This window comes from Macrobrachium rosenbergii, chromosome 4 (assembly GCF_040412425.1).
Source record: "Macrobrachium rosenbergii isolate ZJJX-2024 chromosome 4, ASM4041242v1, whole genome shotgun sequence".
NCBI lineage: Eukaryota > Metazoa > Arthropoda > Malacostraca > Decapoda > Palaemonidae > Macrobrachium > Macrobrachium rosenbergii.
Genome location: NC_089744.1, coordinates 72243880 through 72261453, shown reverse-complemented (window position 1 = coordinate 72261453; position 17574 = coordinate 72243880).

Genomic DNA, 17574 nt, shown 5'->3' with positions numbered 1-17574 from the left:
GATAAAAGCTTCTTCAGTTCCACTTCTTTAGAAAATTACTAGCTTATATACTTCAGTTAGAAAATAAATATTACTTCATAGACTCTACGAGAACAGTGAAATAAGATCTTATCGTCATATTAAAATAACAATCATGAACTTATAAATTACGGACGTATGCGAAATGGATACTATTCCTATGACTTAAAAAGAAAACAAAATTAATTATCCCTTTTGATCAGAGATATTCATATTTCAAGTCAATGAAAGAGAAAATCGTTTTATCTCAATAAAACTAAATGCTTTAGATAGACGGCTGCATCTTTTCAATCAGAAACTAAATGTCCTTTGAGATATTGCTCAATATTTCAGGAATTTCTGCAATCCATTTGAGTTAAGAATTCTATAAAGTTGTGCAATATTTTTGTCTTATTTATTTCAGTATAATTACACAATATTCTTTGTTAGTTTTATTTTTTATTCATATATCTTCCATTTAATGATAACTTAAAAACAAATGTGGGCGATGAAAGGTTTCTTTATGCATGAAACAAATTTTGATGACTAATTTTAAGATCAGGTTCACAAAAATGATGGAGAATGACCTTGGTGAATGTTCCGTTATTTCCCAAATCGACATTTTGTAAGTCAGATGACTAATGTTCTCATAATTTCTACATAAAACAGTTTGCATTTATATGGAAGCCATTAAAAAATTTTGTTTAGTTGTCGAATGGAAGATATTTAAAGATTAGTTACTTTTGACCTACACTCAGTGTTCTTGTGCGATAATATACGAAAGAATCGAGACATTGAGGACTGCCCTTAGGATGTTATAATGTTGCTAGGAATGGGAGGAGTCACCTCCATTCCGCATACTTACATGAAGGATTTTGGTGAGAGAGGCTGGCCCCAATTTCTTTATACCTTTTCTGTAATTATACTGGCTGTTCAAAGTGTAAGATCCTTGGCGGTACAAACGGAGTTAACTATATTGTCCCTGTGCTTTTCCTTATATGCCACTGTACTTACTCGTATGTCTGTATATATATATATATATATATATATATATATATATATATATATATATATATATATATATATATATATATATATATATATATATATATATATATATATATGTGTGTGTGTGTGTGTGTGTGTGTGTGTGTGTGGGTATGTGGGTATAAATGTGTGTGTGTGTGTGGTGGGTGTGCATGATAACAAATATTAGTTTCAAATAAACCTAAGAGAAAACATTAGAAGGGTATGAAAGGAGCCGTTGTTACAAGCCTGAGACCTTAAATTAATGTTCCGCTGATTGCGTCAGTCAGTGACAAAATGCGTTATAATAAGGAGTCCGAAATTAAATTGGCTGGAAGCAAAACTGTCACCGAGTCGAGGTAAACAACTCATTCATGATCACCCCAGTCACCCCAGTGGCCGTCGCTATTAATCTCCAGCGCTCTGGAGTCTGGATTCCAGGACCGAAAACCATAGTTTTTTCTGATGATAAAATATTTTGGGGGGGGTCCATTAACGTTCGCAGATTTTTTCCGTCGGTATGATATATGAGGACGAAAAATAGATACCTCTGATATATTAAAAAGTAATAAATCAGCGCCAATCCTTTCATGCTAGAATGATTTGATTTTTCATCAGATTGCTCTTAAAACAATGAAGGATTTTTTGTCACCTGATACAAATCTGTTCTCCGCCATGATTTCCAAGCTCATTAGACCCTGTTCAAGTGAAGCACAAAAGCTTATCCATTTTTCCTTAATGCTGGAAAATATTTACTTACCGTAAACGTTTTGTTATTTTGTTTTCTTTACAGCTAAAATGCTTTTTCATTTATCATGGAAAACAAAATTATTGAGAAACTCTGCAATAAATCGAAGAGGTTTTTATTCTAATTGCGACGGCTGACAGATTCTTTCTTTTTTTTTGTAAAATAGTGAGAGCGAATGAGATCATATATAAAACGAAGTCTAAGTTTTTTCAGAGATAGACATGAATTAATTACCACACTTTTTATAAAGCGTAAAGTGATGTGAATAAAATATCTAAAAATTCTTAGTGTCTTCGCATTTTTGTATAATCTAAATCAAAGTAATATATAAATCTATCCATCTATCTACCTATCTATCTGTTGTCTATTAGCCTGTCTTTTTAAAATGACATACTTACGTATACTCACTAATACAGAATTTTGGTGATTACAAGCATTGAATGATGACAGTAGTTATATATAATTTACCTGGTTAAATTCCACATTTGCTAAATAGTAATTCATGAACATTTTCCAATGATCTTTAAATGCTGGACATTAAGTTATGAAGATAGATTGTACAAACCTGTGACAAGAAAGGTTTTGAACGATAACCCCTTCGGGGGTTAGTGTCGTCAATGCATCTCATGTAATACACTGGAGGCATTACTAAAGGTTGTTTGCAGCGCCCCTTCGGCCCCTAGATGACCTACTCCTTAACCTTTTACTTCTCCTCTGTTCCCACTCCCTTTCATCCATCTTGCTGTCCAACCACTTCAGCTCCCTCTTTCCACCTTCAGCACTGAATGGCTGAGAGTGCCCCAGCAGTATTTGGTCAAATAGACAAATTTTCATAAATCAAAGTCGTTTTGAAATATGAAAGAAAAATGAAATTTTAAAATGGAAAAAAAAAAAATATCAGACTCCACAATACCAAGTAAAAGAAAAGATGCGGCGGTTGGCCTCTCCGAATCTTCAACAAAATGCGCGAGGAAAAAGCTGCTGGTCACTTGCCAAAGTCTTCCAATGCTTTGATTTGGTCTGGGATGAAAATGACTTGGTCTGTTTGTGCGTAGGTGGGGTAGCAGTGGTAACTTTTGCGCTGGAAATAATGGAAGTTATAAATATAACAAAAGATGCTACAAATAGCCCTGAATCTTTAAAGACTTATAATAATTTGAATATTTTCTGAAGTTAAGTTAGGCTTAATGCATTTTTTCTACTAAATGTTTTAGCCAAGATCTGAGGAGCTATAAGATCTGGGATCTATACTGTTCCAAGGCTGCTGTCAATATATATATCTTATATATATATATATATATATATATATATATGATATCATTGGTCTAGGGTATATAAATAACATATCAGTCTGTTTTGTATATATATAGGTGGGATAGCAGTGGGAATGATATTGTATATAAATTTGCACTTTAAATAATGGAAGAATATATATAAATATATAAAAATATATATATATATACAAATAGTCCTGATATTTCTTTCAGATCAGGATCAACCCAGGTCTTTCTAATAACTTGCCATACAAGTCATAAATGAAGCTCCTGAGAGTTAAGTTTTAGCTAACTGCTTGCATACCAGCGTGTTTTTTCTACTAAATGTTTTTGCATTTCGATTATCCCTTCTGGTGAATAAGATTGTTCCACAATCACGTGTGGAACAGAAATAAATTTCTGACTCACATCAGGATAAACAGGTCTTTCAATTGAATATATATATAGTATATATATATATATATACATATATATATATATATATATATATATTATATATATATATATATATATATATATATATATATATATATATATATATATATATATATATATATATATATATATATATATATATATATATATATATATATATATATATATATATATATGCCAACAATGGAACAATATAGCTATATCAGGTCTTATATAAATATTTATATATAGAAAAAATGGGTATATATAGACATATATATATCCCATGTCTTAAAAGTAACCAAAGAAAGGTTAAGAATACCTCATGAAGGGTTCCTCTTAAGTGGGTGAGAATTACCTTGTCGAGGCCATCCTGTTTCAATAGCATATGCTTACATTTTGACGGAGCAATGAACACTGAATTTTGGTGTTTTCTCTCTTTGCCTTTTACTGTCTCTTTGTCCAGCATAAATGCGACAAATAATTGACTAATTAAGAAACACGTCCATTCGTCCCTTGTGAATAACCACATAATAATAATAATAATAATAATAATAATAATAATAATAATAATAATAATAATAATAATGTTATTAGCTTAGTTTACATTTTATCATTTATTTGAATTAATAACCCTTTTTATCCAATTATTTGTCAACATTTTAGAAGGCACAAATACAATATCATTCAGTCCTGTTCAATTATCTGGCGAAGAGTCGTCATTAGATACAGTTAAATTTTTCACGAGAGAGAGAGAGAGAGAGAGAGAGAGAGAGAGAGAGAGCCCAGGTTACTGATTAGTGATGAATGCAGACAGCCCTTTAATATTTTCTGATGTTCCTCTGACTCACTGAAATGACGCTGATTGGCCTCTGCCACAGAGACTGATCCTTCATTAGTGGACATTGAGCAAAATGCCAAAGTGCCATTTTCAGGTGTTTGTTTTTCTTTTTTTTAAGTCTTTCATAATTTCTTTGAAGGGTTTTCATTTTGGCCTGTCGAGGTCAATCAAAATTTTTAATTCGTGGTCGAGTAAAATGTTCCTTTCCATTTTATGATAAATTCTTTATGCATATGAGACCAGAGAGAGAGAGAGAGAGAGAGAGAGAGAGAGAGAGAGAGAGAGAGAGAGAGAGAGAGAGAGAGAGAGAGAGACTGAAAACTTGAGAGAAAAGAGAGATTAAGCGCAGAGTTCTTCAGTTCTTAACTGATATCAGCGTTGTTATTACTTGTCATAGCTCTTCAGTCTGTTGAGCAAAATGTTTTTATAAACGAAAACCAAATTAACCTTAACTTGTGTTTTATTTTCTTTGTATTTTTTTTTTAAAGTTAAAAGAATGAACAATAAACAATGATCACCTTCGTAAAATGTAGGCAATTCTGCAATTCTGTGTCTTTTGCGAACGTAAACCATTTATTAGGATCACTCACGTACTGTTCTTTAACGTAAAAATATATGAACTTATGGATAGTATGTTGGAAAAACTATTTTAACTCAAAACAGGTGAAGTTTTCTGAAAAGTTGCTAGAGATAAAACAAGCACATCAATGAGAATTGAAGTTATCGAAAAATTCAGTAGAATACTAATTATTTATAAGCCGTTCTTCGAAGAAAATGTCTCAAAGAAAGGTCCTTTGTGCTAAGGTTTTTCGTGTGTCTTTATTGTTGGTTTTTGCCTTTTAAATTGAAGCGGAAGCAAATTATAATTCATAATGTATAATTCCCATTTTTATTTCATTTAACTGTTAGCTTTCTTTTTAATTATTTATAACTATTTCTGGATTCATTGTAATCAAAATTTACATAAATAAAATGGGGTATGTTTCAGATCCATTGTAGCTTTGCCTCTGGCACCTTTTCAGCAGAGCAAGATTCGTTTTACCAGACCACTGAGTCGATTAAAGCTCTCCTAGGGCTGGAGTGCAATTTTATATGGCTAAGAACCATCATAACTAGTCTATTGTGAATCATAACCACATTATAGGCGAGAAATAAATTTCTATCTACATTTTTTTTCAGCCGGCCGCGCGGAATTGAATTTCAGTCTGAAGCTCAACTGGTTCGGCTAATATACCTTTGCAACAGAAAGAATTTTACAAATATTATAAAGCATCATTTAAATCATACATAACGACTTGGCCGAGAATTCTGTTTTTACTTTTCATATGTATTATCAAAGAATTTTATATTCAAACCATTAGCGAAAAGTTGTATTCTTTGATACATCCATTAGCAGTTTTCTAAAGGATTTGGTAATGGAATTGTCTATGAAAAGAATAATACTCTACAGCAGAATATTTCCCTGGAAAGGAAATCTGTTGCCAGTTACCTGTTTTACTTGAATTTCCAGACTGTAAGGGGCAGACCACAATAGAATATCACTGGGTTTAGATTTCAGTGCTAGTGATGAGATTTCCAGGTTTTTTCAAAATGGACTGATCCAAAACATCAAGTCTCATTGCTAATTAATTGCTTTCAATATGTAGCAGTCTTTTAGTTGGGAAGTATTTCTAAAGGTAAATTCATTCTTGATTCAGTGAGGTCAAACTCAGCATTAATTTGAACGAAGGAGTTATTAGTTGATGAGAAAAATCCTGTTAATTCTTATTATTATTATTATTATTATTATTATTATTATTATTATTATTATTATTATTATTATTATTATTATTATTACTTAATAAATGATTGCGACGCATGAAAAGTAGCATGAAATTACCTATAATTTGCTTAGAAGCTCCTATAGGACACAGTATCAATTTTATTCAGGAGGAAATTCTGTGAGGAGAAAAATAAAAATTCATGATATATAAATTAACACATAATCATTCTGTAAATATGCCAATTAGAATATATGGAAAAATCATATGGCGTTTGTAGTATTAGCTGCTCTCTTGAACTTGAACTTTGATATTGTCATCACTAGAAAAAAAAAAGACTGTCTTTCATCAAGTGAAATTCAAGTATTTTTCCCCTTGAAACAGAAATCATCAAATCATCTGAAGTTCAATTGAAGTCAAACAATAAGGCCTACTTGGAAACAATGGAACAAAACCTTTTTGTTTCCATACAACAGTGATTTTTAGAATTGCAAAATTTATCTTTTTACTTGAAAACAATAGGATAAATCATCATTTGCATAATATGTTTGTACTTACAAACAATGGATGAATCTTCTTTAGATAGCATCAAGGTTTGCAGAGAAATGCTTGACATTTACTTTGACGAAACATCTTTATTCTAAGGTTTGTTTAAATGGAACTGCTGTTCATCATGCTGAACTATACCTTCCCTTTTGTCGAGATAAATTTCCGCTGCAGTGACAGAGCTGTTTTCATAATTGGATGACATCCATCACGTACCTTCATTCATCTTAGTTTCTGCTCTGCATTTTAATCTGGAGTTAGCTAAACAGGTCCAGGCTGGACGGCGTAATGATAAGGTCGTTTTTCTTTATGGAATGACTCAGCGTTAATTCATAGCCGTCTTTCATTGTGTTTGTCTATTGATGTGTGGATGATTATATATATATATATATATATATATATATATATATATATATATATATATATATATATATATATATATATATATATATATATATGTATATGTGTGTGTGTGTATATATATATATATATATGATATAAACCAGCTCTGCCCGGAAATATATCTGAATGACAATCTAAATGTAGGGAAGGGAATAGGAAAGTGGAGGGGAAGGGGAAGGAGGAGAGGGAAGGGGGAGGTGGAAGGGGTAGGGGAGGGGAGAAGGAAAAGGGGCGGGGTTTGTGTTGACGGTCCGACTGACAGTTCTGTTTTTTTTCATGAGAACATTCACTCTTCGGACAGACGTGTGTGAACTGACTGACATTACTGAGGTGACTGTCCCTTTTATCCATATACTCTGTACTGTCTGTCTCTTTTATCCAGGTATTACTATGATGACCCCCATTTATCCAGAAATTACTGTGGTAATTGTCCCTTTTATCCAGGTATTACTGTTTTGCCTGTCCCTTTTATCCAGGTATTACTGTTCTGCCTGTCTCTTTTATCCAGGTTGTGGTGACTTACCCTTTTATACAGGTATTATTGTACTTTCTGTCCCTTTTATCCAGTTATTACTGTGATGACTGTCCCTTTTATCCAAAAATTACTGTGGTGACCCTCACTTCTATCCATATCTGCCCCTTTTATCCAGGTATTACTGTGGTGACTGTCCCTTTTATCCAGATATTAGTGTGCTGACTGTCCCTTTTATCCAGGTATTACTGTGGTGACTGTCCCTTTTGTCCAGATATTAGTGTGCTGACTGCCCCTTTTATCCAGATATTAGTGTGCTGACTGTCCCTTTTATCCAGATATTAGTGTGCTGACTGTCCCTTTTATCCAGGTATTACTGTGGTGACTGTCCCTTTTGTCCAGATATTAGTGTGCTGACTGCCCCTTTTATCTAGGTATTACTGTGGTGACTGTCCCTTTTATCTAGGTATTACTGTGGTGACTGTCCCTTTTATCCATGTATTGCTGTGCATACTGACACCTTTAATAAAACATTTTATATGTACTGCCTGTCCCTTTTATCCAGATATTGCTGTGGCGACTGTCCTTTTATCCAGATATTACTATGCTGTCTGTCCCTTTAACGAGTTATTACTGTGATGTCGGTCCCCTATAACAGGTATTGCTGTTTTGTCTATCTCTTTTATCCAGGTATTACTGTCTTGACTGTCCCCGTTATTGAGGTATTGATGTAGTGACTGTCCCTTTTTATACAGGTATTACTGGTCTGTCTGTTCCATTTATCCAGTTATTACTGTGGTGATTGTCCCATATATCCAGGTATTACTGTAATAGCTCTCCCTTTTATCCAGGTATTACTGTGATGACTATCCCTTTTATCCATGTATTACTGTGCTCTCTGTCCCCATTAACCAAGTATTACTGGTCTGTCTGTCCCCTTTATCCAGGTATTACTGTGCTGTCTGTCCCTTTTATCCAGATATTACTGTGGTGACTGTCCCTTTTATCCAGGTACTACTGTGCTGTCTGTCCCTTTATCAAGGTATTATTGTGGTGATTGTCCCTTTTATCCAGGTATTACTGTACTATCTGTCAACTTTAACCAGGTATTACCTGACTGTTCCGTTTATCCAGGTATTACTGTACTACCTGTCACCTTTAACCAGGTATTATTGTGGTGATTGTCCCTTTTTATCTAGGTATTACTGTGATGACTGTCCCTTTTATCCATATATTACCGTGCTCTCTGTCCCCATTAACCAGGCATTACTGTGCTGTCTGTCCCATTTATCCAGATGTTCTTGAGGTGATTGTATCTTTTATCCAGATATTACTGTGGTGACTGTCCCTTTTATCCAGGTATTACTGTGGTGACTGTCCCTTTTATTCTGATAATACTATGGTGACTGTCCCTTTTATCCAGGCATTACTGTGGTGACTGTCCCTTTTATCCAAGTATTACTGTGGTACTGTCCCTTTTATCCAGGTACTATTGTGCTATCTGTCCGTTTTTATCAAAGGTATTATTGTGTTGACTGTCCCTTTTATACAGGTATTCCTGTAGTGACTGTCCCTTTTGTCCAGGTATTACTGTGGTGACTGTCCCTTTTATCCAAATATTACTGTGTGGACTGTCACCTTTAACCAGGTATTACTGTGGTTGTTGTCCTTTTATCCAGATATTACTGTGCTGTCTGTCCCTTTTATCCAGGTATTAGTGACTGAAAAGCATTTTCAGTGATATATTTCTATGGTCTTGGGTACATGAAATGAGGTATGCTAAACCCCTAGAGTTTAATTTCCACATAAGTTACAAACGGAAGGGGGAATGGGAATGGGGAAAGAGGACGGTGGGGAGTATGTGTTTGAAACCTACCTATTATCTAAGTTCGGTCAAATGATGGCCACGTACTTTACCAGATTTTGTCTAGATCTGTCAAGCTGTTTGGATTTCTATAGCGCACAAAGTTATATACACACATACAAAGTTACATACATACAAACACACACACACACACACACACACACACACACACACATATATATATATATATATATATATATATATATATATATATATATATATATATATATATATATATATAAATTTCATATAGCCGTTTGGCCAAAGTAGTTCGGATTGCAGGAGCAAAAACACGACAGCGATCTTCCACGCTCATTCTCTTACTGCTGGGTCAGGACGGATATTCTAAGTAAATATCTATTCAGTTTGCTTTTCTCCAACTCTCTCTCTCTCTCTCTGGAATTGTCTCATTCATTTTAATAAAATACAAAAGTTTAACATGTCATGAGCCTAGCTCAAATTTTTCTTTATAAAGACAGACTTTATAGAGCATGCAGCATCTGAAGGAATATTTGCATTCAGAATATTTACAAATTCTTATGCTTATCCGATGCAGCTTTAGTAAGGCTCATTGTTACTCTTAAGTTTAAAGTTTCACTTCGTTTAAAAGATGGAAAGGATTACTCCACATACTTACAAAGCAGTAATAACAATAATAGTATTCCTACTGCTACTTCTTCTGCTGATAATGATTCTGACGCGGATGATTTATCATGAAGCAGTAATAATAAAGGTTTCCTACTACTACTTGTTCTGATAATGATGATGAAAGGACTGCGCATCACGAAGCGATGATAATAATAGTATTCCTACAGCCAATTCTTCTACTGAAAATGATAATGATGAAAATAACTTACCATGAATAATAATAATAATAATAATAATAATAATAATAATAATAATAATAATAATAATAATAATAATAATAATACAATAATAATAATACTGCTACTACCATTTCTTCTGCTGCTGATAATGATGATGATGATGCTGATGAAGAAGAATATATGAAGTTGTGATAGTAAGCCGTTCAGTGCACATGAAATTCATTTTGAATCTGAGGAATGTAAGCAAACTAAAAAAAAAAAAAAAAAAAAAAAACAGCAAAATCCCTACGGTGGCATCACCCAGAATTTTTATGACTTATATCAATAACCAAGAAATATTGCGTCAGCCGTTTTTGTAAATGCTACGTTGTTCCGCGAATGGGAGCCAGTATTTCCCACCCCGCCAATATTCGCTATCGATGACAGGAAACAGGAGGATACAATAAGCAAGGGCGCTATTTTAGTGGGGACGTGTCTGGAATCCGCGTTCCTGCTTCCCAGGTGAAAGAGGTTTATAGGCTTTGTCTCTGGAAGTTTGGTAAATACATACGAGTGTTCGGGACCACTGAAATAAAGTTGTCACTCGGAATGACGTCTGATTCATCCAGGCGATTTTCCAAAATTTCTGAGGATTTATTTTTGATTGGCTCAATGAGAAGGTTGTTTGTAGTTATATCTGGGATAGTCTCATTCTATTTATGATTGAATGTATATATATATATATATATATATATATATATATATATATATATATATATATATATATATATATATATATATATATATATATATATATATAAAGAGAGACAGGCAGACAGAGAATTCTTCTAGTGTAAGTCAATCAACTGAAAACCTGGACTGTATAAGGCAAATCTTAAAACACATGGTAGCTCTTCAAATATTTGCTAACCTGTAGCAGATTCTGCCAGCAAGAACATTATTCTGGGTATTATTTCACCTCTATTAAACTTTCGGATTACCACTTTTGTTGCCGAGATAGCCCAGCTACTAAGGTCATACCCCAGTCACTTTCCAATATAATAAAGTTCAATTCTCGTAATTATCTAATCTTTACAAAATCGTTGTTTGTAATCATAACTACCGTAATGGTTCTAGCCGTTTTTGCATTAATATTTTGATATAGCTTCAATACCTATGGACAATTAAACTTAATGGCTTTATTAGTAGTGAACTAATGCGCTGGCACATATATCCCCTTCACTCAAACATCTCTCCTTATCCTCTCATCTCTGTCTTTTAAAGCAGTGAATGAATTCGAGATTTATTCTGTTCAGTTAATATTCATAACCTGCCGAGATATTGCCCCGAAACGGTTTAGGGTGTGATCATTTTTGGAAATACAGTGAATAATGAAGACTATCTCAAAAAGTTGAATAAATTTGGGAATTAAGTCAGTCTGGAAGACCAAAGACAAGAGGGGATTTGAAGACCGTGGAGAGGAAGTTAAAGGTGTTTTATTTTTCCTTTTTTTTTGTGAAAAGTAAGCAATCATTTGTTCTTATTCTGAGGGAGATTACCATCTTGCCTTTGTTTTTATGTTTTATTTGGCCTACTTTAGATTACATTGCCTGGCATCTGTGAAATTCGTCTCAATACAAACGTAGAAATCAGATCAGAGAATTTAAACAACTTTATGTCTAGATACACTTCAATAGTTCAACACCAAGAAATTTAAAAAGCTGTGCATTAAAGATTCACTTAATATGTAAATATATATATATATATATATATATATATATATATATATATATATATATATATATATATATATATATATATATATATATATATATATATATATATATATATATATATATATATATATATATATATATATATATATATATATATATATGTTGTATATATATATATATATATATATATATATATATATATATATATATATATATATATATATATATATAAAATTTCATGATATTGCCTTGTAAAAAAATATATATCATTACATAGTTTTGATATATTTTGAGCTTCTATTTATCATGTGTTATGTGTAATAATAATAACTGCTGAAGCATCGTATGTAGTGTAATGTCAGATCTCAAAAGTTGTTCTAGTGATTTAGATAACTTAACAACGTAATTTAGAATTAAAAATATCTTTCTTGATAATAGTGTAAATAGCAAAGAGATTTGAGTTAGACCAGATGTTGTGTTTTGAGTCATCTGTCGTCAGTTAAGATAAGCTAAAGTGCTTTGTTTTGGGTTATGTGTTGACCTGTCAGGATAACAGTTATGATTCTGTCTCATACGAGAAAAAGACAAATGATTTCTCAATGTTACATACATTGTTCTGATTGCATTCCATACGATTTTCTGGTAAAAACAGTGCCTTTTGAGGGGGAAATTAACAAGTGTTGCACTGAAGCACATGGCACTTGCATCGTGTTTAAGACTGCATTGCTCTGGTTAAGTATTGTCCCGACTGTGTTCAAAACATTCTACTCTGGAAGTGACGTCATCTTCCTTTTCTAGAACGATTTTTCTTGTATCTCGTTCCCAAAATGCCTTAATGACATCATCTGATTGTTTCATTTCTACTAAAATCCTAAAGTTTGTTCATTCTGCTTTCAGAGACCATTTGTGTTGGTTCTCTCTCTCTCTCTCTCTCTCTCTCTCTCTCTCTCTCTCTCTCTCTCTCTTCAAAAAGAGAAATTATTAACATAAAAACATAAAGTGTTAGTATGGTCACTGGTAGTAACATTAGCTTTTGAGATCTGAATGTAGGAAAAGTTGTAATGGTGCCTAACAAAAAAGTGTGTTTGTGAATCTGAAGCAGCTGCATTTTCAGGTGATTATGCAAAAAGTTTTAAAGGTTTGTATAAGGTAAAGTGAATCTTACTTATTATTACCCCAGTATAATAAGGTAAATTGAGAACATTTTTGCCTTAGTGAAATTATTATTAGTAAATCTTTTGTGCATTTTTGTGTGCTTTTGTGTTTACAATTTCTTGATTTTCACATATTATGTATTGATGATTTAACATTTATTTACTTTCATTTTAAATATTTCTTAATAATTTAATATTGCATACTTGATTTAATTTTCATTTACTAAGATTTTCTTTTTAAATCTTGAGTAATTCTTGATAGTTTAATTTTTACTTGATTAATTTAATTTCTTGATAAATTAAAGTTTTGTGATTTAGTTTTGTTGAACAACTTAACTCAAGTATTAATTAAATATTTGTGTTGTTTTCAAGCAATAGTAATTTCTTCAGATTGTGAATTCTAATTATAAATTTTGAATTTAAAATAAATTTTTATATTTAAAGTAAAACAAAAAAAAAAGGGTTTCATTTGTTGACCACCAGTGAATAGGATTAATTTGTGCATAAGGCAAAGTGATAAAAATTTTTTGTTCCTTTAGTTTTGCTGAGGTGATTTAAGACCAGGAAACAGCTGAAGTTGTTTGACGGAGTGATGCCCATTTACTGTAGTATATTCCTTGTTTTAATTGTTGATACATCACACTTGTTTTGATAAATTTAGTCTGATTTCTCACATGATTAGTAAGTTTGTTAAAGGATCATTGTTACCTTTAGAGTACTCAGTCATAATTTTTATTGTTATGAGAGTTTAGGTATATGGCTGATATGAGGTAAATTTTGATTCTGTGATTAGTTGTGTCTGACACACTTGGAATGCATCGTGACAATATAATAATATATATAAAATATATATATATATATATATATATATATATATGATATATATATATATATATATATATATATATATATATATATATATATATATATATATATATATATATATATATATATATATATATATATATATACCATACTCTCCCAGACGGATTAAGTTTCCCGTCTTTTTCAGCAAATATTTCTAAGGTATAAGTTTGCTAGCCTTACCTCGTCAGTCATGCCTAGTTTCCTAAATCCGTATCTATTTTAATCCTATCTTAGCAGCAGGAACCTAAGGAGATCATTAAGTCCCTGCAGTTTAGAAAGGTCTTGTATAAATAGTGGTCTCGTATAATAAAAAACTATCATTGCTTTACAAACAAGTAGTTTTAGACATTACTCAGTCATGTGCTTTTTACTCTCCATCGTTTTATTTATATTATTTTTCCGAATTCATTGTGCCTGTGGTCTTACTTTTGACATTGGACACACACATATATATATATATATATATATATATATATATATATATATATATATATATATATATATATATATATATATATATATATATATATATATATATATATATATATATATATATATATATATATATATATGGGTATATAACATACTAAGTTCTTTTACAACTGTAAATTTTGGCTAATTTAGTAAGAGCAAGTGCATACGTTGAAGTAACGGACAAGAGATGTATGTGTATATTTATATATGTATGTAAGTATGTGTGTATTTTTGTATTATCTTACAAGGTGGAAAGAGAGCATATACACTTATAAAATCGTAATGGCAAAAACGCATACCTAATATTAAGGTCACGGAAAGGCATAAACAGGACAAATAGCGTCTGGTCATAAACTGAAGCATAAAGTCTCTTGGACTTGTTACTCTGAAGAAAATTTAGTGTTTGAAATACTTTTACCTGAGGCTATAGAGCAAGAGAGGAAAGAGAGAGAGAGAGGGAGAGAGAGAGAGAGAGAGAGAGAGAGAGAGAGAGAGAGGGGAACCTCTTGCATCTCGAGTGAGGAAATTTAGTCTCATACCCATATTATTCAAATGAGTCATTTTATGATAACTGAATTTCCTCCTATTTTATTTTTAATCTAATATTAATTAAAATCTCTCTCTCTCTCTCTCTCTCTCTCTCTCTCTCTCTCTCTCTCTCTCTCTCTCTCTCTCTCTCTCGCGTGATGGGAGTTTCCTTTGAAAAGTTATAGCTGAGACTTTGCAATGTCGCTTAAGGTTTTTTCTTTGTCCTACTGAGCTTTACTAGATTATTCTTTATTTTATAACTTTTATTGTGTAAACTCGCTCTAACCTTAATTTGCTACAATTCTTTGAAGATTTTTGTCAGTTAATGACATTTTTGTTTATGAATATGGGTCCAGGCTATTTTAGAATATCATGAATGGGATCATGGCTTAATCAACTTGTGCATCAGGAAGCTGAATTTTATCAGTCTCGTTTTCTCACGAACCTTCAGAGCTAAAAATATGCTGTTTCCACATATGACAATGCACTACATGTAACATGAACCTTGACGATTCATTTTATTTTATTTTCAACTCTTGCCTTTGAAGGGGATGATACTATTCTCAATACATCAAGCACAAATTTTGTGTATAAAATTTTGTCAATAAAGAACGTACCGTGAAACGATTTGACAGTAGAAATCTGAAATAAGTTCCCACTTGGCATTGGTAAACCTACTGTATTAAATGAGTCATTGGCTTTCCTTCTTCTTCTTCTTCTTCTTCTTAGCTTTGTCAATGCTCTGGGTTACTGTTTTTGGCTTGCGTTACCATTTGGGTTAAACCCCACCCTGGTTCTTTATTATTCTCCTCTACCCCTGTCGACTTTCTGGAAGCTCTCTGGCCAACAACTATTATTGAAAATGGAAATATTTTTCTGACAAAAAGATATTTCCATTTCGATGTATACACAGGCTGTTGACAGGCAATTTGGTATAGAATATCTGCATGTAAGAAGACAATTTTAACTTGAATATATAATCAACTGATAGTGTAAACGTGTTATAGCTGCAAGTGACACAGATATTGCAAATCTAACTCAGACCAAAGGGAGAAAATAAAGATTCTGCAAGAGCTGCTTAATCAAACAACTCGAAAAACAATTTGAAACGATAAATAGGACTTCTGAATAACCTAAATAGTTAGTTATTGTTAACTGGCATATTAAGTGCACTGACAAAATTTTTTTTCCAAATATCATCAATCTTTAGATCTTAAATCAATCCCGTGTAGCTTCTGCTCGTTTTGGATTGGAAGTCAGCTATCTATTTTTCAGCTTCTATTTATTTCATATTCAGCGCTGTGTTTCACAAGTTATATTTTGCAGAGATATATTTGCGGTATGTCATACTTTTCCACCAATATACGCCCATTTCATATTACTCTGTCATTGATCAACAAACACGTAAGTTTTATATCAGGATGATTGGTACAAATGAGTTTTGTGAGTAGTCTCCCCTTCCCCATCCACACGCACGCAAGCACTCACACACAGATATATATATATATATATATATATATATATATATATATATATATATATATATATATATATATATATATATATATATATATATATATATCCTATAATAGGCAAGTCATTAAAGAAAAAGGAGCTAATTTGTGGACTCTCTGGGCTTCGGAAAATTCTGAGCACCTAGAAATATTTTTGTCTTATTTCCCTAATACAGAATCTTCTCCCATAAACTCCTGAGTTCGTTTTCTTAAAAGACCACACAAGGTTTCCTTGGCCTAGACTGGGAAAAGGGGATTTGAGGACCGCTAGAGAAATTCCGGAACGGATATTTGCAATGTATGGTATAAAACACTTAATGACCCCTACGGACCTTTTCTGCGGGCCTGAAGAAAGCCTGAACGCAGAAGAACACTCAGTCTTTCTCTAGTCTTAGGTTAGAACCTTCCTCAAATAGAGGAGATTGTCAGAGAGATTGTTCGTGAGTCAAAGTGTTAGTAAATGTAAATAATATGATGATATTCTTGATTTCTTGATTTGTGAAAATTTGGCTGTAAAGACAAGCGCTAGGGCACGCTTCCCCATTCAGTGATTAAGATATTGACAAGAGGGAGTTGAAGTGGCTGGACAGCAAGATGGAAGAAAAGAATCAGGAATATAGGTGAAGTAAAAGGCTACAAAATGGACTTAGCTAGGGATCGAAGGTACGTTGCAGACAACCCTTAGTAATGTGAGATGCACTACCCCTCCATTGGGGTGTGTACTGTGGGCATTAAAACTATATGCTTCCAATGAGTGTAACAACAGGTGTATATATTACTATTAGTATACTATCTATCTATCTATCTATCTATCTATCTATCTATATATATATATATATATATATATATATATATATATATATATGTGTGTGTGTGTGTGTGTGTGTGTGTGTATGTGTGTGTGTGTGTGTGTGTTTGTTTGTGTATATATATATATATATATATATATATATATATATATATATATATATATATATATATATATATATATATATATATATATATAAATGTGTGTGTGTCCCTTTTAAGAAGGGATTAAGCCACTCATTCTTCGACAAGACTTCTCCGCCGTCGTCATCGACCAGAAAGAAGCACAGGAAAGGCCACCTAATCAACGGATCCAGTTTCTGGGGATTTTCCTGCGTTCTGTA